Here is a 16,769-nt window from a genome sequence, read left to right as displayed (position 1 = left end):
AACAGTAGGTCAGGGATTCCATCCCCTTCCTGCAACAAAGCTGTCTTACAGCTCTGAAATAAGAAAATGAGACAAAAGCTTAAAAAAATCCTGAGATCACCACATCAAGATGCCTAAATCCTTACAATTATCTTTTCAACATGCGAATACTAGACTGTTAGATTTTCAAAACTAATTTAAAACCTTCAAATCACAGGGCACTAGATGCCAATGTAAAAATGGCGAAAGCCATGACCAATGCAGCCTAGAAAAATAAACACGCACATAAGAATCAGAAACACTGATTATTGACAATATATAGATTAACCCGAGGTACAAGAGAATTAGGTTTTACTTCCGGATATTGACATCAGCAGTGGATATATCTATATATTGTAGATATAATGTAGATGCACGTGAATATTTCAAGACAAAGCCTAAGAAGATGCTTTTGGGGGTAAGCATTTGGTGAAGTGGTAAAGACACTGCTTGAGATGCCTACATCTCATATCAGAGTAATTCAGTTCAATCCTCAGCTCTTCTTCCAGTTCCGACTCCCTGATGATGTGATGTGATGATGTGATGATGTCTCAAGTGCTTGGGTCACTTCTCTCACTTGGGGGACCCAGATTGCGTTTCAGGCTCCTGGCTTCGGCCTGGCTGAGAGCCCTCGCTGTTGCGTGCACTTTGGGAGTGAACCAGGGATGGAAGATCTTGATCTCCCCTCCCTGCCTCCCTCTCTCCCTCTCTTGTCTACCTTTCAAATAAATGAAAATAAATTTAAATTTAAAAAGTTATATTTGCCATCATAGGCACCATTACAAAATAATTTGACAACATTATCGTGGCAAAGACCTAGATGACCACGAGCAACTTCTGCTAAAGTGACTTTGTTAGGAGCGGGCACAGTGAGCACGCACGGGAGAGCGGCAACACCTCCTGGGAGCAAACGAGGCAACAGTGCCTACTGCAAACCACATTTACCTTGGAGGAGCAGCAGTAAAATTAATTCTGAAGAAGACATTAGATATCACGATCTAACAACTGAAAGTCAAATAATAGGTAAGCTGTAATTATATATAAACTTGAGTTTTCCCCAAAATATTTTCTTTCTTTTGAATCAAAAACGTAATCATATACCATATTTTATCTAATGTATAAGACTTTGGGCTTTTCAGATTTTAAAATTTTATGTCCTTTTTCTTCAAATGACAACTGTATATTTTTAAATGTTGGTATGAATAGTGTCTCTAGGCTTCTAATCTTTACGTCCCAAATCACTCTGTGGGGAGTAGGGGGTCAAGGGAAAGAAGTCTCATTGGGGGAATTTTTCAACCATACCTTTTGTTTTGCATGGGGTTCAAAGACACCTTCTGCAAATGACTATCAAAATAAAATACAGCTCAGAGCAGACAGCTGTGAGAGGAGTTGCTTACAGGGAAGCACCAGAGGCACTCACAAGTCAGGAGAATTGTGCTGTGTCTTTGCTGTCACTACCTGTTTAGACAGGTGGATGGTGAACTCTGTTACCCAGAGTTGCCACATCCTGGAGAAGATGCTGCTGACTGTTCTCCAAGTAAGTCTCATTATGTCTCCTTCTGTCTGATCTCCCCACGATGTGTCAAGTGCAAGTTCCTTCATAAAATAGGACACTTGGGAGAGTCTGGCCTTGGCGACACCTATCCCTTCCCCTCCATGAAAGGGCATCTGTCTTCCCCTGCACAGAGAACATCAAACACTGTCCACAGGAGGTGTCTGGGAGGGACTGGTTTGCACTTTTCTACTCCATGCTTCCCTTCCCTGAGCAGAAAAGGCAGAAATAGCCAAGGCTCTCTTCTCTGCCTACAAATACAAGCTCCACAACACAAGAGAAGAGAATAATTAAGTTATTACTGGGCTTTTGCTTTTCAACACACAGTAATTAAGGGCAAACATTTCATAGCTTTTAAAGTGAAATTAAGGATTTATTTTGGGCAGGCTAATCTGCGGCTTCCCTAGAAAACAATAGCCAACATTCATGCAAACGTGTCATTTTTTCTTATTCTAAAATTTTATATTTGAGGTGGAATAGAAGGATCAAAACTTTCCCACAGCTCTTTGTTCAATGTGAGATGTTATTTGGGATACTGTTTTTAATCTATGTGGGGAAATGGCACAATATTTCTGCCAAAGAATCAAACTATGGATAGGGTTTTGACACATACAGGAACTTTACAATTTTGAAAAGATTTCAATCGCAAAGAATATGTTAGCCTGTCTTCTTGAGATAGCAAGGACGTTGAAGTATTTCAAAAGATAGATACACACCAATGATTTAAACTATTGTAAAACCCTTCATTTTACACTTAGGACCAAATTTTAGAAGAATATCGCGAAGTACATTTAGGGTAACAGTAAATCCATAAGCCCCATCTTTCCCAATATACATCACACACACACATACACAAACACATATACATGGGTGCACACACATTAACTATAAACCTTCAATAAAGTAAGCTATTTTTAATCTGTGGATGGGATAATTATTAATAGTAGGAAATATTTATTTTTAAAAAATTCTCATGAAACGAAAACCTTGTATTTTGCCAATATCAACTGAAAAACACTAAAATTCTTTTTCAAGAACTAGCCTTTATTCTGATTCTCTCATTATCATTCTCACAACAAATAATTTAAACCAATATTCTGAGGCTAAAAGCTATATTTTATTGTTAATATTGCTTTCCACCTGTGAGGAAATAGCTTTTCCCTTCATAATACCAAAGCATGATTGCTAAGAGTAATTTCATTATATTATCCAATTAGTTCCTTAAGGTTCTTTCTCTCTCTCCAATTATGCTATAGTTGATGAAGGGAAGATCATATTTTCTCTTTTATAAAATCTTCCCAAGTGCCTTTAGCAACACTAGTCAGAGGAGATATCTAAAGCAAAATAAAAGCCAATTGAATGATTGTGCAAATGAATGACGAGAAATCTCCCAAAATTTATGATAATATTCATGGTTATTGGGCCAAAGAGATACCATTTTAGTTACAAATATCATATACTATACCAATTTTCACTCAATGGGAAAATAAAATTCCCCAAATTACACAGAAATGAACTCTTTAAAATATTTTTGTTTTATGGGAAAGAACCAGAAATTTTTTGCCATACATATCCATAAATCTTACTGTTTAAACAAACAAAAAATAAAAATAATACATCAAAGCGATAGGAGGAGTTTGAAGTATTCATAAATATAAAAACTCAATGTGTCTTTGGGTGAACTCAAGGGGATTAGACTACATTGCACTGAATCAGTAGGATTAGAGGAAAGGACCACTAAACTCTGGATTCAAATATTTCAAATCCAGCACTATGTGAAAGCACTAGACTTAAAAAAATGTCATCTTTCAGATAATGTGCTTGTTTATACAGAGAAGTCTATTCTATCATTCTGGTTTCCAGCTTGTCAAAGCTAACGTATGATGAGAGTCGCGTTTCCTTCCTGAAGCTCACACCTCCTAGGTGACTTCCTTGCCACTTGAAAGTTTTACCATTCTTGATATTTTTTATAATTAAAAGTTGCTAATGTGAAACTATTTTTGTAAATGTCACCAAATGGAATTTCTTTTAAAGATCAACAGCCTCATCATACAACATGCCTAAAAATGGAATGGTATTAATTTGTGCGTCACTGGTAGCCTCTTACTTATTAAAGTCACAGCCAGCCAACAACACAGAGGACTTTTCATGTGATCTTTTGACAAAAATGATTAACTTAGCATATACAAAAATATTTGAACATTTACATTAATACACAATGCCCTCAAATTTGAGAGCTAGTCAAAGGCTTTATCTTCAAAGCAAGGAAACAGTTTCAGAGGGGGGAAAATCTTTCACCAACTCAACTGATTGGGGCTACAGTGAAAAAACTGGCTGATTAAATATTTGCCTTTCCAACTGCATGTGGTGTGTTCTTATGGCAAATGGTAGGGGTTAAATATTGTTCTCCATTTGCTACTCTTGACTGTACACCCAGGTGGCAGTGAGACACCAACAATCACACACTGTCACTAAGAGCCAAGGTTCATGCCTGAAATGCCTGTGAAAATGAAAGGGCCATAGGAAGTTAGGGTTACAAGGGAGCCAAGCTCATCTCTTGCACTTTACTGACATCAACATAGTGTGTGATGAGCATTTAGAGCACAATTCACTGGGGGAGACTCTTCAGCTGCCACTATGACAATACACACTGTAGAAATAGTCCTTGTTTCTTAACAGCAGAACAGCTCAAAGCCTCATGGCCCAAGATCTGCTCTCACTTATCTCAATGAGCAAGTAGGGTTTCCCAAAGAATAGGTAAGTTTCAGCATATAAATTAGAGAGTACACACTGCCTATCTTGTTCACTGGATGAAGAAACTAATTTTCTAACTTGTTTCACCCTGGAAAATTAGTACATGCTACATACAAGTTGCAATAGTAATTTATATCTCCTTGTATATATATCTACACATAGAAGTCTGGCTGTTACAGCCAGTAGAAAAGCGCCATAGCAGAAGACAGGTGTGGTAGTGCTTTAAGTAATACTCATAGGCACCTGGATTTTCCTGCTAAGTAAAATTCCTACCTTAATAACTTGGTTTAATAGCCCATAAAAATACAGACATAGATATTTCTCTTGGTATTTCAAGGCTACATTTTTTGTTACAATTGAGCAAAAACATAAATAGAATTAATTGCAGGAGTTTCTGGTTGACAGAGGAGATTTTTATTAGGTGTTTCAGTGTGAATTTGACTTTCATTCAAAGTAAAAACCCAACAAGTATTAAATAATAAAATCTTATTATGGTTAAGGAGAGGATTCTTTTTGGGGAAGAGGATGGTTAGCAATTGCTATGATAACTCAAATATATCCCACGGAATAGAGAACTAATCATGTACAGCATAAAACAATAAAACCAACATAGAACCAATTGCATTGTGACCTGAATAGAGATGGGAAATACACACAAGTGTAACAGAATTGCATTTTCTCTTAGAAACCTGAGAAAGTTTATTCTATACCAAATGTAGTAAAATTGATAAAAATGACAACTTCTTCCAAGAAGCAGCAAACATGTGTCTGAAAATATAGATTATTGTGTGTGTACATATACATTCCTTATTAGTATTTCTGACACTTAATAGAAATATTTAAAAATCTTTAAAGGCCCTGTATTATGAACTTGGCAGTATTATTTCCTCTTTTCCTGCTAGCTTTCCTCTAATCATCAATCTTCCCTTCCTTCTCTCCCCTTCTCTCTTCTTTATAGCTTCAAATGTGAATAAGGGAGTTTTCAAAACATTTCTGGAAAACACGTACCATGAAAAAACTGTGCATGATTTTGAATTGCTTTTAATCAACATAAACTTACTTTTTAATTCTTTTCCTCCAAGAACTAAAGGACCCTTTAATTAACCGCACACCTTGTGCCACAAACTGTGCTAGACAGCAGAGCTCTGTTGAGTTTTCCAGTCCTATCTTTTTCTTTTTCAACGTTCTTCTCATTTCACTGTTTCCCTGAATTCTTTGCCAACATGTCAGTTGGGCACATCCACAAACACAACCACAGGAAACATGTGAAGTGTGACCTAGCCTCAAATCACTTTAGCTGTTGCAACTGTCATGTGTCAAATGATCAACACAGATTAAAGAATTTTAGGATTTCATGTCTAAGACAGCCTTCCTGGGAGCCATGGGCTTTGACTCAGACATTGAAGGATGGAAGGCTTGGAGAAAGTGGTGGCAAAACTGTTTCAGGTGCAGGAATGATCAGAGAAAAAACACAACAAACTTCGTGGGGGCTATGAGCAGATCATTTTTCTAGTGCAGAAAATTCACATTCAGAAATAAGCAATGATGCAGCTAGAAGGAAAAACTAGCAAATGCTAAGAGATCTAAATTAGGTTCCACAGTTTCTAATCAGATCCTACCTGCTCACTGAGGAACCTGTGGATGCCGAGGTGAATTAAATAACAAAAGTACCAAGGTAGGTACTGAGGTACCTTTATTTTAAGAGCAGGTACCTTTCAGGTACCTTTATTTTAAGAGCAGAGGCTTAGGCAATGAAATTTAAGGGCTTCAAAGCCTAGTATACAGTCTGTTTTATCTTGAGCGCCTTCAACAATCACAGAACATCATAGAGCTGCAATAATATTTGTTGAATGACTAGAAAAATGAATGGAACCTGAAGGACAGAGGTTTTAAGTCGTCTCAGCTGCTTGCTAGTCCTGTGATCCTGAGGAAGTTGGCGAATTTCTCAAAATCTGTTTCCTTGTCTACAAACAAGGATAGTGGTGCTCCTGTCTCATAACTGAGAGATTAAATTAGTGAAAGTAAAGGGCTGAGCATGCTGTCTGCTAATAGGAAATAAATGTAGACATTAAAAATTAGAACTAGAAATTCATTTAAATAGTACAAGAAGCAACGGAAGTATAAAAACAATAAAACCACTTAGTGTCTATTGTGTCACTGTTCTGAATAGTAAGGAAACAAATGGAAGCAGCTAGAAAACATTTCTAAATTTATATCAATAAGATAACTTCTTGAGACACCTTTTGTTTTATCAGTATATAAGAAGTCCTCAAAGGATAATGGAAAGATGCATATTATGGGAAAACTACGTGTGGATTTCAAAAAAATCTGCACCAAAATAAACTTATTTTATAATTTCATTGTTACACACTTTTTTCAAGTGCCCTCGACTTCTTTTAGATTGGTCTGTATTGCTATAAAATATTTGAGGCCATTTAACAAATAGACAAGAGAAATACAAGTTCCAAAGGGATATGGGAGGTGATGTGATTAGCTGATATATGAATGACTAGTGGAATTACTATAATCTTCAAAATGAGGCAAGTAACATTAAATATTGAACTAATGGTGACTATTAACAGATACAAGAATAGTGTCTGGGATACCTCAGGTGCTAAATAATTTGTAGAATGAATGAATGAATGAATATTTTCTAAATCCATAAGGAAGGGGATTTTAATTATATTTGATTTCTATGCTTCAAATTTCTAGCAAATAGAATTCTGCAAATATTTCCTGGAAATATCTTTAAAGATGTCTGCAGTAAGCTATATTAAGATTCTTAAGATTGTGATAATTAACCATATACCATATGTTCCTGACCAGTGTATATGACCCTGTCTTTCTTTCTGTAAGGAAACGTCTAGTCTAATGGTATATTTCGGTATTTGCATTTGAACTATGAACTCAGCTGTCAGAAAAATACATGAAATTTAAGGATTTATAAATCCTGAATAGACTGTGCTTAGAAACAGTCCAGCAACATTAAGGACAAAAATGTATAGCTTAGAGATAATAAGGATACAAAAGCATACTGTAAAGTATATATTATAGTGTTATACAATCATTAAGTCTAGCAACTTTATAAAAACTCAGGGTCATAACAAATCTATATAGGCCTTCTCTGGAAAAATATTATAAACATAAATTAAATATAATTTGCACATTCATTATTAAATCTGAGCAAATTATTAGTGAGTGCTAGAGTGTGTAATTAAGATTTTTAGCATTCTTATCATTTTCTTAAAATTTTCTGGCATCGTTCAACCAAAAGGTATCCAACTGACGGTCATACAAATTAAAATTTGCTGTGGGATCACAAAAATGAGTAAATACAAAGAGTCAACAATAAAACTGTATCATGTATACTTGCCAACATTCTAGAACTATATTTGTAGGGTGGTATGGTCACTGGCTATTTAACAGGCCCCTCCTCTGTAATAAATTTTCTGGAGGATGCTTTGTTTTGCGGAAAATAAATTGAATACCTAAAGGAAAGGTTTTATTGAATTTCACAAGGAACTTGTTACAAGTGGGAAAATCCATTTCCTAATAACCCCCTTGAACAACATCCCAAGGCCAGCTCAAATCTTTCAGCACCTCATACACAGTTTCTAATGAAATAAGTTTTGAGTTTTTCTCACCCTCAACTTAGAAGTCAACACAACATTCTGGGTGATAGAAAAGAACAATGAATGACACATCAAAAAGAGAAAGATCAAAATTATACCAGGCAGGAAAAAAAAAAAAAAAGGTGAGTAACCAGTTGCTCAGTAACAGTGTTACTTGGGAAGGAATATTAATTACAAAAAGGAAGCAAACTTGGGGAAAATTTTGTAAACATATCAGGAGATGAGAATAATTTAATCAGATACAAGAGCTTAATTTTACCTTTATAAAAAATTGCACTAATGGCATGTTAATTTAGCACTATTATATTCTGACTTTTAATATTCACTGTAATCAAGTTAAATTGTATTTAAAATTTTTCTAATTAGCATTTAGAACAACACAGCTTGGAAGCTATTGGCTTTGTGTAACTTGTGCAGAAAAATTGATGCAAGATTTCATTTTGACTTGCATGAAAATTGATCTAATGTGTCACAACTCCCAGTTCCCAAAGGATTTGATTCTTTAAAAGCTATGTGATTAACTTTACTTGTGCGCTCATCTTCTGAGAAAGAGAAAGAATTGAGGGGCAAAGAATTGACAAAACGCTAGCTTCAGTCTTACCAAGTTTATCTATCTGCACTGACCTATTCAGTAAGCAGAAATAGAACATTTGCATAATAACATACATAGTTTTTCTTTCTTAGCCCAAATTTAAATTTTTAAAAAACACATGGCATTTGGAAAGCAAAGCAAAATTAGCTTTGTGATAGCACACAGTATTTATTCCATCTGTTTTATTCCCTTTTCCCGACTTGTGTGACTTTTTGTTTCTCCTCTTTAAACCACAAACTATCATATTGAATATTCTTCCCTTTAAGACACCTAATTCCCCTGAGGAAGTGCCAAATTAAAGCAGGAGCGATCTGGAAATACTCACTCTTTTATCTTAAGAGTTCAGTGTGACTGCTTCAGCTGAGATAAACGCAGGAAGACTTTTCTGAAATAACTTTTGCATAAGGATAAAATGATTTCTATATAAGAAACAATTACCAGCTAACATTATTATCACCCGAAAATTGTAAGCTAGAATGAGCAATAAAAACATCGTATTTGGAATGAGATATTAGAGAATAGCTATTAAAATATTTTACTCAATTTCTATTACACCTTACAATGAAAGTCATCAAAATGTCATTACAGGCCTTTTCCCCAGATTCTTCAGAATGAATTTAATCATTTCAGGAAATTGAACACTACCCAACATTCACTTAAATCCTCTGAAATAACAGCAAAGCAAAACACACTCTGAAATTCATTTTATATATTAAAACATACTCATATAGATACATACCAGGGAGGATATGTCTTCGGATGCCTAGAATTAAATATTCTTGTGAAATTAACCACTCGTGGAGAATATTACCTTCAAGAAGATCTCAAGTAAAATGCCCAAGTAAAGGAGCTAGAAGTTGAGCTCTATAAAACCCCAGAGTTAATAAAACACAAAAGTGTCAGTTTTTTAAAACTACTTTCAAAAAATCAATTAATTGGAAATTAATTCTAGCCATAGTTATTACTTGTACAAGGGAGCATAGGTCATTTGACTGCTGCTCAGCTAAAGAGAGCTAAACATCAGTTGAATGAGTGCAATTACAATAATAAAGGCATCCTTTTGCGTTCTTTCAGAAAACTGGTACTGAGTGAAGAATTTTCAAGCCGGAAGAGACCTTTGACATCACCTAATCCTGGTTTATAATTTTACTGATTCTAGGAATAAAATCTGCATAAAATAAATATCTTTTTTTATTGAACACACTCAGATGATAATTTTCTCTTAAAAAATAAAAAACCTGCTTATTTTCAAGGTTGAAAGCAAACATAATGGGAGCATTGGGTTGTATTTTGTTAACAAAAGCTGGCCAATCTTTAGGAAATGACTAACAATAAAATTCTCTATGCTGTTCTCTTTAACCCTTTTATACTTCTTTCAAAAAAAAAAAACCTCAAATTTTAAAGGTTTATAGAGCACTTTTCTCATGCTACTAACAAGAAATACATGAAATGGTTTAAATATTGCAGTTTAAAAAATGTTGAATTTTTACCTTGCTCTTCGAGGAGGATGTCACTTCTTATGGAACCCATTTTCTCGAGGATACTCAGCGCTGGCCGATTTAGAATGAAAACCATTAGCAGGTTACTTTTTTTAAAAACTACACTACAAAGCCGCAGTCTCTCTCTCGGAAGGAAGCTGATGGTGCGCATAAGCACTAAATGCCTTTCCTGCTACCTACTCTGTCATCATCATCTTATTAGCAGAGTGTGCTTTCCCTGCAGCCTTCGTCAATTAGCAATTTTTAGGGGAACAGGAAATGTTCCAGGGCTCATCTGCTAAGCAGGGCTAGGTACTCCACAGCCTCTTAATCACTGTGGCTCCTTTCTAACAAGGTTCTAGAAAGCGAGGAAGTGCAGGGACCATGAAGTGGCACAAAAGCAGAGCATTCCTGCAAGTCACCAACATCAGATACAACTTTGCTTCAAAAGCCCAGCTTGGGAGCCAGGGCGACAGAGTCGCCCGTAGCAGAGCCACAGCACATCTCCCCGTTTTGTGCCTTCGCACTTGGCGCAGCGGGAGGCCAACACCAAGGGAGAAACTACTCCTGACTTCTATCTGCCACAAGCGAATCCCTGGGTCTGGAGAGGGCCCACTTCAGGGGCAGCAGCAGCCAAAGAAGGTAAGGAAATAGAAGGTTACCCTTTCACCATCAATCCACCCAGAGCCGCATCACAATTGCTAATATACAAGAAAATGAACGCCAATTTCCTCCACTTTGCTCCAACTTCCACGGGGCCCTCCACAATAAAAGATAGCTGTTTGTGGAGGTTGCCTTGTTCCATACCATTAACTCAGAACAAAACATATTTTTAGTGGGACAGCAGTGTTTACTTGTAAGAACTGATGAATTGTTCGGCACCATTTATCACTGGCAGACAAAGACATTGGGTCACAATTTTGGACATAAATCAAGGTACATGCTCTCCAATAAAAAAAAAAAAAAAAAAACGCCTGCTTAAGTCCCCCAAACCACAGAGATTGAGGTCAGATTGGCCATAGCAACCAGGAACAGAACTTGGGTCTCTAGACGGACCTAGCAACCGATAAATGAGTTCGGATCTCTTTTCATCTCCACTGGTGTGAAAGCCAAAATTAAAAAGATTAGATCACCCTGCACCCATTACAAAAGGTGCCACAATGAAAAAGTCATTTCTAGCCTTTGAATCACATCAAATAAATAACATTCATCCTTGCTATAATGAACAACTTTCAAAGTAAATTGAATCTCCATAGCACAGCTTTGCCTGGCTCCACAAAATTTCCATAACAATATATCACAGGAAGCTCCGAACGGGTCTTGTAAATGGGAAACTGGGGATAAAAAACATCTTTAGCCCAGATTACTGTATATTCAGACTGCTTTCCAGTCCCCCTCATTTAAACAATGTGTTGTAGCGGGGACATAAACAGTGTTTTAAATTGTGGGAAATGAAAGTTTTGGGGACATTTTTAATGTCTGGAATCATCCCAGTAGACTCCCTTTTGTGGGGCATTGAGAATGTAAAAATCACTTCACCTCCTAAAGTCGTTGCCTCCACTCATTTTTGTGACAAAGAATTCTCATCTCTGTGTATACTTGCTTCTTTGTTCACGCCAGCAATTTCTCATCCTAAATTGCTTATGCGATTTTATGTATGACTTAAATGAAAACACATTTCCATATTTGTTTAGCATGTGGTTCATTCATTATTTGCCATTTCCTCGAAAGTACAAGACGTTCTCCACTGATATAACAATATTAAGTTTTAGTAATATTTCCACATAAAATGCTCATTCTATGCAGACTAATTTTGACTCAATTCCTCCTCAGCATCCAAAAAAAAATTAAGAACTAATCTCTAAACATACATAGACTCTCATAAACTATTACATAGTTTATATATTTCAAACAGACTATATTCAAAATAAGATAGTCAACTCTGATGTTAAAAATATATCAGCTTAGTCTTATCTTTTTTGTGGCAGCTCCCATAGATACTACTATTTGAACTCCACAGGGAATCTCATTAATTTTTAAAACTCTCTGACCTCAGTACAGTTGAGTATAAAAATAATTACAAATTAAGAATGAAAGAGCATCACTTGAATTCTGCACGGCCATATGCTCTATGTTGCACAAAACATTGCTAACTATCATCAAACAGAAATTTTTCCAGATATAATTTTCAACAGCATGATGAATGTCACCAGACAGACACAAAAAGCAGCTCACCCTTCCATCAGCCCCACTCACACCTCACCTCCGGCGATTCTAGTAACACAAAGCCCGAGAGCACAGGTTTGCAGGCGAGTGACAGCACAGATGATACCCTCCCGAACGGATTTCCCTACTGAGACTCGCTTTATATCTCCGTGTATCAGCCACCGGGATGCAGAAATACAGGAACCGGGGCACAAATATTTTCTTACCTAGAACTTGTCGCGGTCTTGTCATTGTTGTCATCTCCGGTGCTCCCTCTCGCCATCGTAGAAATTGGCTCCACTATGTTTATTGCTCTGTGCTTCAGCTACAGCTGTGACACTCATCTGCCTGCACAGAACCTATGAGGGGGAAATGAGAAAGCGAGAGGGAGAGGGGGGAGAGGGGGAGAGGAGGAGAGGGAGGGAGGGAGAGCGAGCGAGCGAGCGAGCAGCAGGATGTGCCTATGTGTGTGTGTATGTGTGTGTAAGGCAGAAAGAAAGAGAGAGAGAGACTGAAAGAGAGAGAGAGAGAGAGAGAGAGAGAGAGAGAGAGAGACTGCTGACTTGAGACTAAGAATCTAAAACCTCTGGCCAAGTCAAGCCTGAACAAAAATGATCAAAGCTCTGTCCTTCATCAGGAGAGTAGACAGATATTTTTTTCTCCTCCTCTGAAAAGTGGGACTGACTGTCATTGGGGATTCTCACCAGGAAAGCGCAGACAGAGGCAGCCCTTCTCCAGAGTGCTAGTGCTGCCCAGCAGCCCGTGCAGAATACAGGTACCTATTGTTCCAGAGACAGATATGTAGCCAGCCAGTCAGACTCTGACAGATCTCAGCAAACCAGTGAGCTTGCCTTCATTTTAACTCCTTATTTACTAGTGCTTTTTGGTCTGATGCAAAGGTCTTCTCATTACCCACAAGAAATAAATGGAGGAGATGCAGATGAACTCAAGGCAGGAACGAATCCTGTATCTTTTACAAAGAGAGACTTTTCTGCCACTATGCCTGAAATGCTGAATGTGATACCAATATGCTATTTTATTCTGGGAATAAATGAAGCATTAGGTTACTTGAAGAAGACTTAGTGAATGAAAGAAAACCTGACATCCAACATAAACGGCAATTTTAAAAGGAAGAGAAAAATGGGGACTATTTAAAATACACTGAGTGTAAATATTTACATATACTCCAACATAAATGGGGTTACCTAAACCAAAGAGTCCCCCCCTTTTGCATAGGGGTGTGGCACACTGAAAATATTCAGCACAAAAAAGTCACCCCCAATAGACCTGTTTCCAGAGGGGCTAGAAGCTTCTCTGGTTCCCTTTTGTCTGACCCCTCTCCCCTGCTTTCCCAAGCCCCTCCAAAACATCCCCCACCCCAGGCGCCTCACCAGTGTCTAAATCATGCCTAAGGCAGTAAAACAAAATTAAAGAAGCTCCGAGAAAACAACTTGTTCTACATCCTTCCTGATGGACCCCAAAATACAGAGGGGACACTTGAGTTTCTCAATTCCTGAACCTTAACAGACTACAACCGGAGTCCAACTGTCATCTTTGTGCATTAATTGAATCATTTTCTCTTAAGGAGTGAAAAAAGCCTTGCATTTTATTGCTTCACAATTGAAGATAGGGAATAGAAAAACAAAAAGAAAAGAAGTCTCTCACAAGTTAAAACAGGAGCTAGCCTTAGGCTCCACCAAAAGACTCGAAATATAAGCTTTCTCAATTATTTTCTGGAATGAGCATCAACTCTAATTCATTGTTACTCTTTACCCTGGAAACACTGTGCATATTCTGATATAGTAGGTGTGATACAACAGTGTGTAACATGGTTATGAAATTCCTTTGCAAACTCTATACCCGGGCATCACTTTACAAAGCCAGGGGGTAAATACTCAACGCAACAGGGGAAGGTTTAACCATGCATAGCTGCTAATGATAATGAGACATGTAAAACATATCTGTGCACTGCAGAACAGCTTCTTATAAGTGTCTAGGATTTCTTTATTCATTTAAAAAAAAAAGAAGCTAATAAGAGATTGCACCATGATGTTGCAAAATTCCATTTAAAAAGAAACCTAGAAAAGACAGTTAGCTCCATTCATACAGTTTGTTGTCCTAAATGCCAGCATTTTGAAGCCATTTCCAGTCATGTTAATTTAAGTGGGACTCTGAGCAATTAATAAAGGTTTTGGAAACACTTTCAGAAGTTGAAATTGCTTGACTTGGTGCCTTTTGAGAAGGCTGCCTTGTGGTTTGTACTCAGGAAGAGCTTCTGTTATGCTCAAAAGCAAAAAAAAAAAAAAAAAAAAAAAAAATGCCAGAAGTGTCTACCTGAACAAGGGGAAAAGTATACAGGGCTTCTTACTAAGTTCATCTTTACCTACAAGCTAGGAATGACACAAGAGAACCTGTTAGCTTGTTTCTTGTAAGTGGGATAAACTGGGTTTTATTTCGAACCCATTTTAAAGAACATGTATATCTTTGTAAGTTCAAGGGGCAACTTTATTCATCGCAACTGTTAGCAGCCACATAACAGAAACCTGTTCAATGAAAGAGGATAGGAACATGTATGGAGCCGAGCTGGGCCACAGTGCAGGTGACAGCTTCGGAGCCCGGCTCCAGTGACTTCTCTGATGCCACAGTTTAAAAGGGGCATGGAGGCTCTCACTGCGGAGCATGTGATAAGACTCAGGTGTAAGTACATTTAATTAGGGCATTACTCAGACCTCATCCAGATGTTATTACCTTTTATGTTTTTTTTTTCTTTTGATCTTTCTGCCCCACTTCTGTTGTCTTCAGCAACACAAGCTTGGTGCGCCACACAGATTTTAAATATTCAGCTCTTAAGGTGTTTGGATACAGACAGTTCTCAGTCGGGGTGCATTATTTTCTGCAGGCATGTGCAGAGAGTTATCAGCATTAATGAGAGTCATGTGCATGTGTAAATAAAACAGAGACACATCAGGGAGAGTGTGGTATCAGTGTGTGTGCAAGATACACATCTGTGTGTGCTTCATGAGTAGGAAAAAGTCCTTTCTGTGCTCAACAGATTGTTTATGAAGTCCCTACTAGGATGTCTCTGCTCTCAGAATAACTCTGAGGTCCATCATAGTCTAAGCTTATAATTCACACTTAAACCCCGATTTGCCGAATGATTCACATCAAGCGAGAGTCCAACATGAAGTCTCAACCCTCTCCTGAGACGTAAACAAAAATAAATAAATATACACACAGGTAAATAAAAGCAAGCAAGAACACAACCCCCAGAGCTGTTTCCTATGCTGAGTTATTAAGGAGTCAGCACTAGAGATTTAGGGGTCCCATTCATTAACAGGAGCGCGGGGGGGGGGGGGGGTGAGCGAATTCCCCTGGTGTTCCACTGAGTAGTTAAACCTTTTCATCCACGGAGTTTGATCTGAGAGGCTTAAAATTAGGCTTCCCAGAAGAAATGTGAAAGGAAAACAGAACAGCTTCTTCATATTACAGAATATTCCGATTTTTGTAACTTCCCCCTAGGACAGGCTAGGCATATTGAGTTATTCATTCACACAATAAACCGCACACTGGTCTAACTTCTGAGGGCCTCTCTGGGAAATATTGAAAGTAACCCAACTCCAGCAAAGTTGCAAACAATCTCTCCACCAAATTCAACATTATCTAAGTTCTCCAAGCAGTTATTAAATACGTAGATGCTCACCTCTGAGCATAATCTACAAATGGCTTAGATTACATATTAAAATTCTAATTAAAGGCCCTTGTCTTATCTCAGTTGGCTGATTCAAGATTGCAGAGTAAATTCTGGTCTGGACTGAAAGCTCATGAGGAATCTCAATGTCTGACGATTGCCAGCTGGAAATTAATGACAGAATTACAAAGAATTTCTAACAGAAGAAATACAATGCAAAACTAGGAACAACTTCCAAGACTCCTTTGGAGGCTATAATATTTAGGGAGTCACAGAACTTACTACTTAGTAATTCACAGAACTTACTCTAAGTTGGGGAAAGATAGACTGGAGAAATTTCTGCAGGGTGTAAAAGGAAAGTATTATCACAAATATATTCCTAATTGTAATCTGCAAAAAATCTGATCATGCAGCTTGACTGCTTAGAAAACATATTATGAATTATAAACTAAGGCTTTCCAATACTTAAGATCTAGAATGGAGTAACATTACTTACGTTTTCATTTAATCCACAACTAATTGAAAAGCTACTTCTGAGAGTGCTACTCTGAAAAGTCATGGAAAACTTAGTGAAAAACACGAGAAGGTATTCACATCATCCAAGCACCTGCAATTGGTCTAACAGAAGGAACATTATTTCTTTCTCTAATAAGCCTGCCACTATAACACATCAATGTATGTTTACAGAGTATACCTGATCAACTTTCCTGATACGCAGTTTAAATTAGATAACTACTTGGTTTCAGAAAAGTTGAATGAAATGTTTTACTCATCAGTTAGTAAGCAAGTGACAATTTGAGTTAATGGTACGTATTTTGCCTGCCTTATTCTACCACAGTGGCTGGAAGGC

General features: G+C 37.3%; 1 long non-coding RNA gene across 3 annotated transcripts in view; it reads right to left on the bottom strand.

Annotated features, from left to right (window-relative positions):
* The window catches only part of LOC103348351 (uncharacterized), a 117,568-nt gene extending 104,618 nt beyond the window's left edge, over positions 1-12,950 (bottom strand). The window contains exons 1-3 of one of the 3 annotated variants that reach the window (XR_011380212.1): positions 12,936-12,950; positions 12,459-12,590; positions 10,039-10,098 (exon numbers count right to left, since the gene is read on the bottom strand). This is a non-coding gene — a long non-coding RNA (uncharacterized lncRNA). Of the gene's footprint in view, positions 1-10,038; positions 10,099-12,458; positions 12,692-12,935 lie in introns of those variants that run through there. The other 2 variants (XR_011380210.1, XR_011380211.1) reach the window with 2 other exon arrangements.
* Between the last annotated feature and the right edge of the window lie 3,819 nt (positions 12,951-16,769).

Source organism: Oryctolagus cuniculus, chromosome 11, assembly GCF_964237555.1.
Source record: "Oryctolagus cuniculus chromosome 11, mOryCun1.1, whole genome shotgun sequence".
Taxonomy (NCBI): domain Eukaryota; kingdom Metazoa; phylum Chordata; class Mammalia; order Lagomorpha; family Leporidae; genus Oryctolagus; species Oryctolagus cuniculus.
Note: the sequence above shows the minus strand (reverse complement) of the source record. Positions and strands in the feature narration are given on the sequence as shown.